General features: G+C 31.5%; 1 protein-coding gene across 7 annotated transcripts in view; it reads right to left on the reverse strand.

Annotated features, from left to right (window-relative positions):
* Positions 1 to 16,952, reverse strand: part of LOC127709502 (uncharacterized) — a 90,164-nt gene extending 73,212 nt beyond the window's left edge. For 2 of the 7 annotated variants that reach the window (XR_007985692.1, XM_052215104.1), the window contains exons 1-2: positions 16,808 to 16,940; positions 14,718 to 14,858 (exon numbers count right to left, since the gene is read on the reverse strand). The gene's annotated coding sequence lies outside the window, so the exon portion shown is untranslated. Of the gene's footprint in view, positions 1 to 14,717; positions 14,859 to 16,807 lie in introns of all 7 variants that reach the window. The other 5 variants (XR_007985693.1, XM_052215108.1, XM_052215107.1 and 2 more) reach the window with 4 other exon arrangements.

The raw sequence follows: 16,952 nt of genomic DNA on the forward strand, positions 1-16,952 counted from the left end.
TGCCATAAAAGCGGAAGGTTTGGCTAGCCACAAAACCAGATTCAACCCACCATTTTTTTCTTAAAATGTCCTGTACCAAGTCAGGAAAATGGCCATTGTTATATTATAGTTCGTTTCTGTGTGTGTTGCATTTTAGTGTTGTGTTTCTGTTGTGTCTTTCTTCTCCTCTTCTTTTTGATGTGTTTCTCTCAGTTTTAGTTTGTAACCCGGATTTGTTTTTTTCTCAATCGATTAATGAATTTCGAATATCTGGGTTGGAAACTGTAGGAGGAGTTGATAACACAAATTAGGTACCCTGTTTAACAATTTTCCTGAAAAATGAACAATTCTTATGTATTACTGTAACATCATTGTCCTTAATTTAGTGGGGGGGGGGGGGGGGGGGGGGCCAGCATGTTGAACCCACTACGCTAAATTCTGTATGTGCCTGCACTAGTAACTCGAATTTAGCTTGAACGGACAAAAACGCATTAACGGCATTTAAAAAAGATTAATGAAAATTGAATAAAGATTGACAAAAATTAAAAATTATTTTTAATGCATTTCAATCCATATCAAATAATTTTAATACCAGTCAAATAGATTCCCTTGCGGTCATTCAAGTTAATTTGAGATGTGGTTAAACTGCGTCAAACTAATTAGCCACGCCCCCGTTAAACGGAATCAAACTGATGTTAAGTCATTTTAAACTTTAAAGTGTCCGCCTTTTTGTAAGGTAAATCACTCAAGCGGTACATCATCCGCGTGTATCTATCGTTTAACCGTTCCGAGCGTTATCGATTTTAGTCAGAAAAGTAAAAATGTACCTCTTACAAATATTCACATTAAAATTAAATAATGACAAACACATGTGTAAACTAAGTTTTTTATAGTTAATGATGCCAGATTTTTAAAATGCAGCGAAAAGTATAATTAGTTCTTTTTTTTATTTGTAAACACGCAGCAGCTCTTGAGATAAAAAAAAAAGTGACTGTGATAAAAAAAAAATTATTTTGCTTGAAATAAAACGAAAAAGCTGGTAGTTTTTTAATAACCAATAAAGGGACCAAAATGAGCATGTTTGATGAATTCCAATGGATATTGTACGCAAACATTAATCTATATGAAGGTATCGTCTGATCAAAAATGTAATTTCGTCGAGAATATGCAATAATATTTGCCACGGTACGTTAAGCAAATTTGATTGAACCAATTCCGTCCCGAACTTTTAAAAATTCACATTAAAACATATCTTTTTTTTTTGTCTAATTCGCCTGGAAAATTAAAATTTCGTTTAGCTTAAACAGTTTTAAATGCGCCCCGTACTCGTATACCGGATACCAAATATACATGAACACTGTTTGTCTTGAGTCTGATAGTGCTCTGCTAGTCATTACTAAATTCATACAATTTTACTCATCTGCCTTCAACACAAAGTCTTGGCTAACACCGAACAGCAAGCTACACGGTGCCCCAAAATGACCAGTGTAGAACCATTCAAACGGAAAAACTAACGGTCTATATATTCGACTTTTGAAATACATAATCAAACAACAACCACTAAACAGCAGGTTAGGGCAGATGCAAACAAATGCAGCGGAATTCAAAAGCCCAAATACACGAATAATTCTCGAGACTTAAGTGACATTGTTTTAATAAGATCAGAACCTTATATGTGTTAATTTTAAAGCAAAAGATATAAGTTTGTAAGAAAAATATTGACGTACCAATTCTAATAGCTAAGAAAATTTCCTTTTGCTAAACGATGATAACATTTTAACATTTTAGAATACCTTATAATTCATAATCTCTTTCTGAAACGACTTCTCGCCTTGAACATGTATGAAATGTTTGCCACTGGACGTTAAACAACCATTAATCAATCATTTAAATTGTGCTTTAAAAATGAATTAAGCCGCAAGTGTATCCATCAATGAGTGCTGTTGTTTGTTTGTCCATTTAACATATACTGAATTCGTTTTTGTCCAGAATTATATTCCTTAGAAGAGTTCAAGTATGTAAATAAATTCATAGGGTATCATGTGCTAGTTGAAATTTTTCAGTGAAATCAGTATTGTGTGTCCAACGTTCTTTCATGCATATCAAATGTTGTATCCACTTTTTGCTGTTCGTAGTCTGTTAGTCATCGGTCTCCAAAATTTAGCACACACTTATGTAATGACCAATCTCGAAAGGGGGAACATTTTTTTTTATAAAAAAAAAAAACTAAAACAATTTCTATATTCTATCATTCAATTAACCGATGTACACCTAAGATTTTCAACTATAGATGTTGAATTAAAAAAAACAATGATAAGTCCCAATGAATTTTTATGGCAAACATATATAAAGGGTTATTTTCTCATGCAAAATAATAATTTTTTTCATTTTTTCAAGATAATAGTGTTATCAGATATGTTCTTTGACACGTGTCTTACGGGTCACCGATTTTCGGCAAAATCAAAGAAAATCAGCAAGTGCCTAAACATTAGTTTTAAGAATGTTGATGCTGTATTAATATATGGAACATGTCTTCATATCAAAATATAGTACTCACATTTAATTTTCTTGTAAATGAAATTGGGAATGAATATGGGGATAATGGACGTCATACTCAACTCCGAAATATATAAAAGAAACTAAAATTAAAAGTATACAAGACTAACAAAGGCCAGAGGCTCCTGAATTGTGACAGGCGCAAAAATGCGACGAGGTTAAACATATTCATATTTTTTTTCGAATTGTCTTTTTTTGTGAAATTATTCAGCAACAAATTAATCTATTTATTTTTAATACAATGAAACAAGATTTTTTTAACGAAATGAAGTATTTTTTCGTCCCTTATATTCAAAGGAAATAAACAATTTGTCAAAAAAACAACAACAAAAAATCCGCCCATCCTTCTCTTCACCCCCTCCCCCCTTAAATCCAGAAAAGAATGAATTGACATTTTTTAAGAATAAATGTAAAATCATAGATAAACTGCTATTATATTCTTATTAAGATCTACATTTTAACAGATTCGGGGACTAATATTTCTCTAAAAGCCCATGCATACACTAATATTTGTGTGTTTTTTGTTTCAAGTTGTTTCAATTATTATTTACATGTATGAGGCTATAAATGGTACCACCATTTATAAGTATATGAATGGGGATTACAGATTTGAGAATTATGGGGAAACTAAGTTAGTAAGAAGCGAGGCAAAATAAAAATTAGATAACAGAATATAGAGGTGGTGTACATGTAACCCGAATAATTCAGTCGTTATATTCCGCTGATCTACGATTACTACATAAATTCACAATTTTATGAATGTTGACATTGATAGAAATAGTTTTTATACGCCCGTCACTTTTTGACGGGAGTTATTATGGTATACACATGTCCGGTGTCCGTCCTTCCGTCCGTCTGTCTGTCCGGCGTAAACATGTCGCACCGTAACATCAGAACGACTTATCCAAATTTTATGAAACTTAACATAGTTGTTTCTTATGATGGTCAAACGATCTGTATACTTTTTGGTGAAAATAAGATTAACACTTTTTGAGTTACGGGACTTGGTAACTAAAACAGGTGTGTGTTTTTTTTCACATGTCGCGCCGTATCTCAAAAACAATTTATGATTATTGCTTAAAACTTTACACACTTCTTAGTTATGTTAATCTTAAGATCTGTATACTTTTTGGTGATGATTCAAAATTTTATTTTAGAGATATTGAGTATTTTGTTAAAAAAGGGGGTTTTCGCATGTCAGGCCGTATGTCAGAAACTATTTATGATTATTGAATAACAATTCACACACAAGACGACGGGCGTATCATGCGCTCATGGCGCAGCTGTTTATTTGAAAATATTTAATCGAACTTTAATATCGTAATCTGTAAGGTTCAACAAGACTTTTTGTACCTTTTTGCATGGACTGTCTCGGATATAACGATAACGCAAATCACGTGTATTTAACATGGTATAGGCCCAGGAGGATATCATTTCATTATCACTTCCTAAAATACAATCCACAAACACGAGTCACACGACATCCCCGTATCTTCTAATTTTACTAGTATACGAATTACCAACAAATTTGGCAATTACCAGTTGTTGACGCTAGTAAGAAAATGAATAGTTAAGTCCGAATTATTATTATTTCAAATGTCAAAAACACTTTAAGTATTATAACAGATCATCTAAAAATCAAACTAAATAAGAAGTATCACAGCTCAGATCGGCCAATGTCACTCATTAGGACTTATAACTAATTGAAATACTGACGGTCACATTGCTTATAGTTTGCCTAACGCTAATTTGAATCGTAAGATATTACTGATTTAAAAACTTGTAGTATCAAAATTGAATTGCATAAATTAAAAAGAAATACATTGTGTATCTAAAGTATTTTCATCAGCTTTCCGGATGACCCTAATAATATTTACCTTTCAAATGATTTTTTTCTACAGAAGGTTATATATCTTCTCTCTGGTCACTAAATTGCCCTAAAGCTAAAAGTCACCGTCAGATGTATAGTAGAAGGCAAAAAAACGCTTAGTTGTTAATTTCTGTGTTGTTTGGTCTCTTGACGAGAGATTATACCACATCTCCTTATTTTTTTAGATTTGTTTGTGTTCAATGTGCAAACAATGCGAAAACATATTATATAGTATCTTTAAAATGAAACGGTGTGTAGAAATACCGCAAAGGACTTCTTAGTGCACTAAGGACACAAATACGATGTTTTAAGATCACAAAGAACATGGATATAAGTATATAACTCTTAAATATAAAGTTTGGTATTAATAGATATTGTAATTTGAAGTAAAATGACTTTTTAATCAGCGCATGCCAATCGGCACGTGACCAACGGCTTATTGCAAATTCCCAATCATTAAGTTCAATCAACCATATCCAAATAACAATCGTCTTTTGATCGTTACTAATTGATTAATTAATGATACTTGTTGAATAAACCTAACGGTTAGGATGTTATAAATTCAAGCTGATGAAAGAAAAATTAAAAACTGAATTTTATGTTTACTTTGCCTTTGTTTTATTTTGTTTTGAAGGAAATTGCTTAGTAAACTTGTTTTTTTTTTTTAAGAAACCTGTTTTGAGATAGAAATTGAGAAAAAAAAATGCTTCTGAGATTTCATTTCCACATTTACAACTCTATAGTTTACATACTATCATTATACCTTGAAAGACATTTGAGAGTAAAACATATTCTTCAAAACCCGATTATAGAAGTGATATAGAAAGACTTCAAGAGGTTAATATTATTTTCAAAAAGAGAATACTCATATTAAATTGTCTTCTATGAAAGTTACCTTTATTACGGATGTCATTGTTTTTTATTGTCATTCTCCGCCATATGTGTATTTTGTATAATTATAAAAATCATTTATGTTATTATTATAACACTGATGCATTTAAAAAATAATGTAAACCATATATTCTTGCTCCTAAATAAAACTCTTATAATCTTATCCTTAGTAAATCTAGTATGTGTACCCATTAAAAGTATTTCGGTTGAACAAAATTACCGTTCTATAACTAAAATTTGGCCCAGTGATTTCAGAGGAGAAGATTTTTTGTAAAAGCTAACGACGACAGACGCAAGATGAGCTAAAAATAAGAGTAGAAAATACGATATAACATAGAAGTAAAAAAATATAACAGACAGAAATACAAAAAGCACCATATAACTGCATTTATCATGTTTATAAAATATTTCAGGTCTGCAAAAACATCACTATCAATCAAGCATATAAAAAAACAATTTCTTCTACTTAGAATATTACAGCAGGTCTTGTCAACCACACCAAAAACAGTACTTTTAAAAAGATGTATAAACTTATCATCATCAGATAAAATATTAAATCACCATTACTTCTTTTAACTTCAAAAAATAAACTTTCACGTAAATCTGCATATAAAGGACAGTCTAATATAATATGTTTCTCATCTTCAATTTTACATGTTTAATCAGTATACAAAGTGGATTCTAAACGGTCAAGGTTTTTCGAATTTCGGGATGTCGGGATTTAACTTTTTTCAAATTCGGGACTTCGGGATTTCATGTTTTTAAGCCCGGGATTTCGGGATTTCGGGATCAGGACCCCTCCGACCCCCCCCCCCCCCCCCCCCCCCCTTCACAAAAGATATGATCATAAAATTTAAAATAATGTATTTTTAAAAAGTCTATTTCTATATGCCATGTCCTTTGTGAAAGTTGTATCATTCAATCAGGTCCTTAGTGCACATTTTTCTTCTTAGTGTACGAAGGAGGTCCTTTGCGGTATTTCTACGAATGTGCTGCCTTGGAGCCTTTATATCAGGAGACTGAATTAACGAGAGCTTCTAAACACCACCTAGGCCGCCTTTGTGCACTACGCTCCTTTAACTGGGCCAAGCCCATGATGGGATAGTGTTATGAATAAAAAATAAACGTACCGTCAAATGTAGTTTTTCCACAAGATATTATATTATCTGATGTTGTTTGTCAAACAAATCAATCAACAAAGAAGCATGGATATTGAGCACTTGTATAACACTTGTACATAAGTTAAATAATGACAACTATCCATTTTGTTATAAAAAACATATGCATATTTTTTAATTTGAGGTTTCATATGATTTTAAGATCAATACCTCTTTATCTCTTCTAATTACGAAAACACAAGAATTATTTTTTTTTAGTTTGAAGTTATTTCTTAAAGGTTTATTCGATCAATTAACAAGGTGATTAGACATTACACAAGAAGAGCGCGTGCCACATTAAATAATAACATATTTTTTAAATTTTAAATAAGGAATCGTTTTGAAACTAATTTTTCATTAAGTTTTTGAAAAAAGTCATATTAATGGAAATTAGTTAAAAAGTCAAAGTTCAAAGTCATAAAGAAGTGTTCCGTGTAGAAATGTTTTCGAAAGTCTAGTTTGTTCATAATTTCTCTATGTAAAACGGTTTTGTAAATTTCTTTAAATAAATTCGGATCTTCCCTCATCTGATCACCAGCATTCGGATACGAATTCAGCACGTTCGCGATCATTTTTACGAACTGATGCTATTGCTGATAAAGACCGAATTTGATGTAAGTTGTTGTTTGGATCTTCTGCAAAACGTCCATAAAAATAAATATAGTTGTGTGACATGGATAGAACTGGGAGAAACGATTCCGGCCCAGTTGTGGTTCTTTTGGTATCTGTGTCGGGAGGAGATGACCATATTTGATAATAAAGTCTTATACCGATATATCATTATTACTATTTTTTACAGGTGAAATACAGGTAAAAATGCTGAAAAGTGGTATCTATTTATTTCGGAAAAGTAATGCACGAAAATGTGGAAACGTGAACTGGATTTTTGCTTAAAATGCGGAAACGTTATACACCCATACAATTACTATATGTCTCTGATGAAGATTATTCGTTCCAACTTTTATGAAGAAATAACCGACTTTTTTCAACTAGATAAATAAACAACAAAAATGCCGTTTTTTTTTCTTCTAAAATCAATTTCTTTCTTTAACAAAAAGGATTTTTGATAAGGATTGTTACACAAATGTAGAGCCCAATTTTGTAACGAAGATATTCCTTATCTCTTTACCGAAATCCGCATATATTTACTTTTTGAAACAAAATTTAAGGAGACAGAAATGTTCAAGAAACCGAAATTTTTAGTAAATGTCGAAAACTTCAAACCCGTTTCTCTTTAAAATTCAACACATGAAGATATAGATATAGTTTTTATTACATATTCAAGTTGATTTGGTAAAAATTAGCTTGTATGTGAACTTTCATAAAAAAAAAACACCGTGTTGTTGGTCGTTTGCCCATGATTGCCCTAAAGCTAAATGTCATCGTCCGGGTGAGGGTCTGAATCGGGATTCATTATTTCTTATCTGTATTCTATCATTTTAGGCAATTTTTTCTATTCGTTATACCTTTTGCCGATCATTCTTTATTCCATGTATTCTAGAACCTCATCATTTTCTTTTCTATGTATTTGTCTGGTTATTTTCTGTTTTCTTTATTCTTTTGTCAATAATTTTCATCCACAACGTCATGTATAATGGAAGACGATAAACATTTTAGTATACATACCACCCGTTGTCAATTCTCCCCTGATATACAAACCACATGTAGTTATTTCTCACTTGGACACAGGACTTATATATATATATATATATATATACAACTCGTCTAAACATCAACCCAACAATGTTAGATCTGTAAATTTGCTTTCGCAAATTTTTTGTTCTTCCCTCGCCGGGATCGAATCCATGCTACTGAGATATCGTGATATATATTTTACGTAATAGTAACGAATGGAATTTTATCGCACTGGCTTGTTAAATGTATTTTGATCTGACAACAAGAATACATTTGTTTATCATAATTTTTTACTTTATCTAAAATTAAGAATGGAAATGGGGAATATGTAAAAGAGACAACAACATGAAAACGGAAGGCCACCAATTATATTTGATCATGTTTTAGTTTCGAAAACGGCATCAACCATCGTATTTTAAAAAATCTCTACAAGGATGATCAAAGTTTTAACGACCTTGAATGGCTATACAGACTGAGCCCTCGCACGGTCGGTCTCTAAAATTTGCCGAATTTAAGAAACTTTATCAAGAGATAGCCTTTACCTAGCTTTAGGCCCCGGGTTTTAAAAAATATCCATTTAGGAACCAAATTGTGGCTTCTTTATATTTAATTTTGTCGAAGAGAACAATTACACAAAGTGCAACATGCGAGAAGAGGTTTCATTTTCGCTTACATTTTTTTTTATTAATTAAAAGTGACTTATCTTTTGAGGTTACGTCACGGAAATATATTTCAAATGAAAAGTGCAATTGGATGCATCCCTAAAAAAAAATTAAAAAAAAAATATATAGAGATAAAATTACGGCTATTCGTCAATCAGACAGCAATCCTACATAAAAACAAGTAGGTTATCTGACATATAGAATAAAAGGTTAACTTTAAGCTAGAGGAGGGACGACACTCTGCACACGGCACGCAGATTTGTCTTATATTATCGATCGGTCGCGGTGGAATTGTGTCATTTATATCAAACTACTCGTGGTGTGGACATCACCGTTAAATAATGACACCTGGACAAGCGAAATTTGTTGAATCAATTAAAAAAACAAGTAATATACAGAAGGGCTGATCATGCAATATACATATACTTTGTACATACAAAATAAACAAATTTGTTAGTTAATTATTTCTTGGCAATAAACATATTTATACCCAAACTGACTGTTTATTACCAAGGGCTAATTTCGACATCGATAATCACTGAATTCTCAATTTATTCAGTCGGTTTTAAGTTTTTAATCGGGAGAAAGTTTTGTAAAATACTAAATTTTAAATATTGCATTATTTCGTCATTTGTCAGTAAACAAAACAGAGATAACATTAGAGACAAGGCAATTAAGCAATCCAATACACAAATAATGCACGATTCAATTAGGAAAAAAACTATATTTTTTCATGATGGTTATTCATAAGACAAAATTTTCATTTTGTTTTCAAAATAATTAGAATACATAAGAGTTTATATGCCTAAAATAACATAATTACTCGCGGATTTGTCAAATATTTTTGATATTTTCCTTACCGGAAATCATATTTTAGCGACTTATTACGAAGCAACGGCTGGAGACTTAAGGAGACTTAAGAAGATTTAGAATGTTCGAATAGTGTTCTTTGATTGACAGAAATTTGAATGATTTTCACGTGCTGACATTTGTAAAATTTACAAAAATCTGTGCCTCGTGATTTCGCAGAGATCGACTAAAATTTCCCGCCATTACAGTGCATTTCTTTATTGATAGAATTTACTTTAAAGATGAAAAAAATACAAAGAAAATATTTCATATAAAGTGATCTTCTATCATTGATTAATGTTTTCATCTCAAAACCTTCTATATTTTCAGCGAGTGCAAGAGAGTATATTTGATATAAAAACATGAACAAATCGATCTTTTCCATATTCAAAATTGTCGAGGGACGCTAAAATCGTACCACGTGACCTACAAAAATTTGCACACAGCACCTAAGGCTGTCGCCCCTCCTCTGACTTTAAGCATAACCCGCGCTGATATCAACTTTCTAAGTTCTGAGTAAAATTCAACATACATGTAGGACTCTGCAACGTAAAATATACGAAAGTTGTTTTTTTTACGTACGATACACGGAGAGTGCCATTCCCTAAATACATACGGGTCCACAAACTATTATAATGTAAGGGTGAATGAGGATCTCATTTGAGGAACAAAGTAAAGATGCATGCTGAAGGAAGAATAATTTCCACACGAAGAACATCAAAAAGGACGATCTCTCAATTAGTATGCAACTGTAACTAATACATCCATAGACATTAACACTAGTTAATGCTTTATATACTGACATTGAAACAAATACACTGCTCATATAAAATTTGGCATTACTTTCCCGGGAAAAAGAATACGTTTCCACAATTAAAGTCTACGCTTCCGGAAATAAATACCTTACTTTTCCGAGAAAATAGTACAATTCCGGTATGTTCAGGCAAAAGTAGTAATATCTTTTAAAGTCAAATCCTAAGGAAAGGATGCACACAAGAGCTACATTGTAACTGTACACATTCTGGTATGTTGTGTGGTTGAGTTGCTGTCTCTTTTACGTCTTTATCACATCTTCTCTTCGTATATGTACGCGACTTTGATATCGTCATGCATGGACACAATACTTCACTACATTTCCATTTTCGTATTTTGACATGATTAATATACAAATAAGAAGATGTGGTATAATTGACAAATTCGAGTATTTATACTACATAACATAGGTGATGTCATGATCACAAAACTTCCAATAATTTTGACATTGATCATTAGTTATATTTTACTATTTTGTAAATTTGAGTTATTGACAAACAATCGCAGGTCTTTATTTGTAGCACTTTCCTTCGTTCACGTTTCCGCAAAAAGAAAAAGAGTTTTCTTCTCGCACTTTAACAGCCCTTTCCCGCAATTATTTTCAAGATAATTTCAAATAACACATTATGAAATCCCGACCAATGAAATTTATTTGAATATTAAACATGGCCTACGAGAGCACCTAGATTAAACTTGGGAAGTTAGAATAGCCAATTATATTTTTTTATTTAGTAATTACCGCTAAAATATGCATTACCGCTAAAATATGCCTTACACAATTATATGACAGAAACATTTTATCCGACGTGCTTTACAATGTTTAAGTTACCATTTGGTCTTAAAAACGTTTTTGAATGCCGCAAATATAAAAATAAGTGTTTTTTTTTAAATATTCCTTTTGGGCCAGGGCCGACCGTGCGAGGGCTTAATATCCAGTCCAGTTCGTCAAATGTTCATTTCTTGCAAGAATTATTTTACATGCGGACATAACGATAATCCCTTCGTAAACCCACTTCAAATTTCATTTGTCGTTTGCTGCTTTTACACAAATAACACACATTTTAAACCTGTAACCGGTATTACAATTTTACACAGGTTTAAAAGTTCATTGAGCTGTTACTTTAATTACAAGTTTTAGCAAGACGAAACTGTTTACTAAATGAATTCAACAAATGTCAAGCTCATCTAGATCAATTTTATTATTTAACAAAAAAATGTTTTTAATTACAAGCTATTTTAAATGTCGGTATAAATGTTAATGTTTTTTTCTTACCGAAAATATAATATGCATCTATTAAAACTTATTGTCTATTGATTAAAAAAACATCTTTCACTTCTAGGTTTGTAATGAGCACAATTACGACATTCTTATTATCTTTCCGGTTTTTATTTCTTCGCAGATATATTTAAAAGACCATACCTTACTTACATGCCACGAGTTTTCATATTAGTAAGCAATATTGAAAACGAATAATTTGATATAAAGAGCTATTTTATTTTTAACAGATTAACACTTTGTACTTTTTAAATCGTGCACCAATATTTATAAATTTAGTTATATATCTATTGTTCATTCGTTTATCTTAATTGTGAAGCATGTTTATATATATATTCAGATTCAATTTTTTTTATTAAAGTCTCACCACTTGTATAACATTATACATTCCAATATACATATAAAACATTACGTATAACATAAATATTGGAAAACATATATAAAACTAACCACCAGTAAAATATCTTAAATCGATAACGCTCGGAGCGGATTAATGATAGATACACGAGGATGCTGTTCTGCTTGAGTGATTTACCTTACAAAAAGGCGGACACTTTAAAGTTTAAAAGGACTTAACATCAGTTTGATTCCGTTTAACGGGGGCATGGCTAATTAGTTTGACGCAGTTTAACCACATCTCAAATTAACTTGAATGACCGCAAGGGAAACTATTTGACTGGTATTAAAATGATTTGATATGGATTGAAATGCATTAAAAATAATTTTTAATTTTTGTCAATCTTTATTCAATTTTCATTAATCTTTTTTAAATGCCGTTAATGCGTTTTTGTCCGTTCAAGCTTAATTCGAGTTACTAGTGCTGTCCCAAATCAGGGGCTGTAATTCAGTGGTTGTCGTTTTTGTCGTATATCATATTTGTTTTTCGTTTTGTACATAAATCAGGCAGTTAGTTTTCTCGTTTGAATTGTTTTGCATTTGTCATTTCTGCGTCTTTTATAGCTTATACTATGCGGTATGGGTTTGGCTCATTATTGAAGGCCGTACGGCGACCTATAATTGTTAACTTCTTTGTCGTTTGGTCTCTGGTAGAGAGTTGTCTCGTTGGCAATCATACTTTATTTTCTTATTATTATAAGTTCCCAAGACTGGGAAAATGAAAAACAAAATCCGCAAACAATTCCATAAAAACAGATTCACAACTTCAACATATGTGCAATCTTCCTGGAAAGTTTAAGGGATCTTGGTTGAAATCTTTATGAGGAATTGATTACACAATTTAGGTACCTTCTTTCACAATTTGGCTGGAAAATGACTCATTTTCATGTTGTACTGGTATACCACTGTCCAAGATAAGGGGGTTGTTTAACCCCGCCAAATTATGTATGTGCCAGTCCCAAGTCAGGAGCCTTTAATTCAATTAGTGGTTGTCGTTTAAAGTTTTAATTTACCAAAAAGAAAATCAATGTTAGTACAAAAAAAAAAAACAATATTAAAAGATCTTACTACGGTTTTAAATTGATATTCTTTAAGAAGTTTATTCAAATTAAATGATCAATGATTTACATGGACCGTATTTCTATATACATAATTTCAAGCAAGAACATAGCTACTATTGTATACTGATTTATAAAACTATACATATACAAAGCCTATTACAAGCTATATTGCAATATGTGAAACAGTTGAATATCTGCTGTACACGATTGCAAAATCCATTGTATTACAATGGCAATGGAAAACCCTGACAAAAATCAGCTGTAGACTAAAACAATTACTTTTACAGCAGCTCGGACCACAGATTCTATTGTAGCTGGCGTACCGATGGCCGGTATAAGGGTGTGATATTTGTTTTGGATTTCCAAATCATACTGAAGCAAATGTGTTTATAATTACATAAACAAAAAACCCCGGAAGCCATACCAGAAAAACATATTATAGAAAAGAAATTATATAGAAGTTTGGTCGCGGATTTGAAAGTCTTTGGAAAAAAATAAAACCTCAAATGGCACCGTCAGTATTCAGTACACGTATTTATGTAACGAAATATTGTTATCTTCAATAGTACCATCGTGAACCTCTTAATCTTGTGTATGAAGTATATGAAGTATATCACGCTCAAATTAAGTCGATATTGTGCTCTTTTAAATTGGTGTTTCAGAGTTAAGGTATTGTGAGTCAAGTGTTCTGTCTGAATGATTTAACTTATATCGCTGTATAGTTTACCTGAATTTGTATTGCTCTATGTTTTCTATGAAATGTTCACTTTTCCAATACGTTCTTTATTAGAACTCGAAAATTATCATCATATTTAAGAATATAGTGATAGGTCTCTATATAAACACATTATTTAAAGCATGTACATAGTTACTATTGTATACGGGTATTTAAAATTACTTATATTCTATTCAAACAAAATTATAGAAGGTCAAATAACTTATCAAGTCGATAATCTGTCGTGTACTTTGTTGAAAAATAAATATTACTGCATTGATTACATGGTGGTTGCAAAAACAAAACTCATATTGATATCCTATATCATTTTCAGTACATTGAATATGATAAAATAAGATAAAAATATAGAGAGACAGTCATTCTAAATTACAATTTCAAACCAATTTCAACATGAGGAAAGCGAATGTCACTCAAAACTCTAGAGTCGATAACCGATAAACAATTGTCAATACTTGTGCGTTTGTCGGACAGTCCTTTATCATATTATGATAGATTTTTAGTTTGTTGGCCTTTTCATTCTCGTGCTGTTTTCTTTTACTTTTAATGGACTTTAATGAATATAATTAATTTGGACAAACTGCATGATAACGTAGAAAGACCATGCTTAAAAGAATTATCTATGATGAGTTTGTTTTCTGCCTGTGCATGGAGAAGTTTTAGATCAAAGGAGAAGATAATGAACTGAAGGTCCAAGCAACCAGCATAGCGAAACAGAGCCAACATTAGATATTGGTTTTCCCTTCTCAGGTTAAATGATGGCCGACTTCTTATATTCTTCAAGTGATCAATATTCACTCGGTTAGTTTGGCATTTGCTTTCTATTGATAATTTCTTACCTGTCGAATAATATATTATATAGATGACAAAAACACGGGTGTGGTTCTGTAACTGTAACACTGCTGGTGGATATCCTATTGTATCTGCCTCAGTCGGTTCTTTAATCGTCTACCTTTCATTTTTTCGATGACGGGTCATTTCTGTAATTATAATTCTTTTTAAAGAAAAAATCCATGAATTCGTCACAGCCGCATTGTAATTAATATCATTTCATTGATTACATATTGATTGTAAATACAATACTCAAACTAACGATCTATAGCATTTTCAGTGCATTGAAAAGGATGAAAAGGATAAAACATGATGAAAATATTTCTTACTTTAGAAGGATAGAGATGTATTAAAACATTCTAAATTACAATTCAAAACCATTCTAACATTACAAAAGCGGTGTCCATTAAACTACCAGAGACGATAACCGTTATTCAATTGACAATCCAATTGACAATTCTTTTTGCGTTTGTCTGACATTCCTTATTTTTCATTCTCATTATATGTAACTTTTTATTTTAAACGAATATAATTACTTTGGACAAACTGTACGAGAATGTAGGAGAGGCCATGCTTAATGGAAAGTTTTCTATCTATACATGACGCAATATGGGTAAAAGGCGAAGATAACGAACTTTGGGTACCAGACTCGAGCATAGAGAAACATAGCAACATTAGATATTGGTTTTCCTTCTCGGGTTAAATGATAGCCGACCTCTCCATATTTTCAAGTTATTAATATTCAGTCTGTTGGTTTTGTATTCGCTGACTTTTGATAATAACTTTCCTGTCGAAAAATATATTATATATATGACAGAAACACGGTTTGGTTCTGTTACTGTAACACTGCTGCCGGGTATCCTAATTTATCTGCAGCAGTCGGGTCTTATTAACGAATGAATAAATTGATTTGTCACAGCTACACTGTAATAAATAGTATTGCATTGATTACTGACACGTTGATTGTAAATACAATACACAAATTAACGGCATATTTCATGTTCAGTGCATTGAATAAGATAAGATAAGGATTAGGATATTCTATATTTAAGAGAGAAATGAAGCGAATTTCAGCATGACAAAAGTGGATGTGCCTCAAAAAACCAGAGGCCATAACCGATATACAATTGAAAATACTTTTTGCGTTTGTCTGACAGACCTTTTGATAGATTTTCGGTTCGTTTGACTTTTTATTCCCATGTTATATTTCCCTATTTTTTTATATAATTACATTGGCCTTACTGTATACGGATGTAGGAAGGATCGTGCATAAAGGAAATGTTTCTACCTGAACATGAAGAAGTTTGGCTCAAAAGAGAAATTAATAAACTGATGGTACTAGCAACGAGAATAGAGGAGCAGAGAAAAAAATAGATATTAATTTTCCTTCTCAGGCTAAAGCTAAATGATGGCCGACCTCTTATATTTTACAAGTTATCAGTATCCGCCCAGTCTATTGATAATTTCTTAACTGTTGAATAATATATTATATAGATGGTAGTGTTATGTAATTGCTGCGCTGCCGGTGGGTATCCTATTGTATCATCCGTACCGATAGCCGATAATAGGGTGTAATGAATTCTATTACAAAATCAAATTGAATTATTCAATAATCATTACCATTAACTATAAAAACAACTAAAGCAATATCAGAAGGACATATTAAAGAAAAAAAAATATATTGTAGTATGACAATCTTTCTTACATAAGTAAATGGTCGGATAGCAAGTCAGTATCCAATACACAGTATTTATGTAACGAAATATTGTAATTTTCAATACATATAGTACCATCGCGAACTTTTTTATCGTCAATATGGAGTACATGAAGTAAAATCTTTTAAATCGGTGTTTCACCGTCAATGGCTATTTCTAAATGATTTCTTATTTTTATCAAAATATATTTTATCAAAGTTGGTATCGCTGAATATTTTCTATGAAATGTTCAATTTTCTAATACGCTTTATTCGTCATTTTTAGACATTTTCTTTTCTTTTGATTTGTATGTTGTCCTTTAGGTTTTTCATCGTCTGCCTTTCGATTTTTTCAATGACGCCTAAACCATCGAATCCTTTTTTGTATTGGATTATTAAACTAACCTTATTTTACGAAAATAGATCCGTCACAGCTGCACTGCTGTGTCAAAATATCCTTATTATTCTGAGTGTTTAGAACATTCAAGACTAGAAAATTATGATATTCTTTTGAGAAAAGTACTATTATAGATCTATATATATATACACA

The sequence above is a fragment of the Mytilus californianus genome, unplaced genomic scaffold, assembly GCF_021869535.1.
Source record: "Mytilus californianus isolate M0D057914Y unplaced genomic scaffold, xbMytCali1.0.p SCAF_7, whole genome shotgun sequence".
NCBI classification, from domain to species: Eukaryota; Metazoa; Mollusca; class Bivalvia; order Mytilida; family Mytilidae; genus Mytilus; species Mytilus californianus.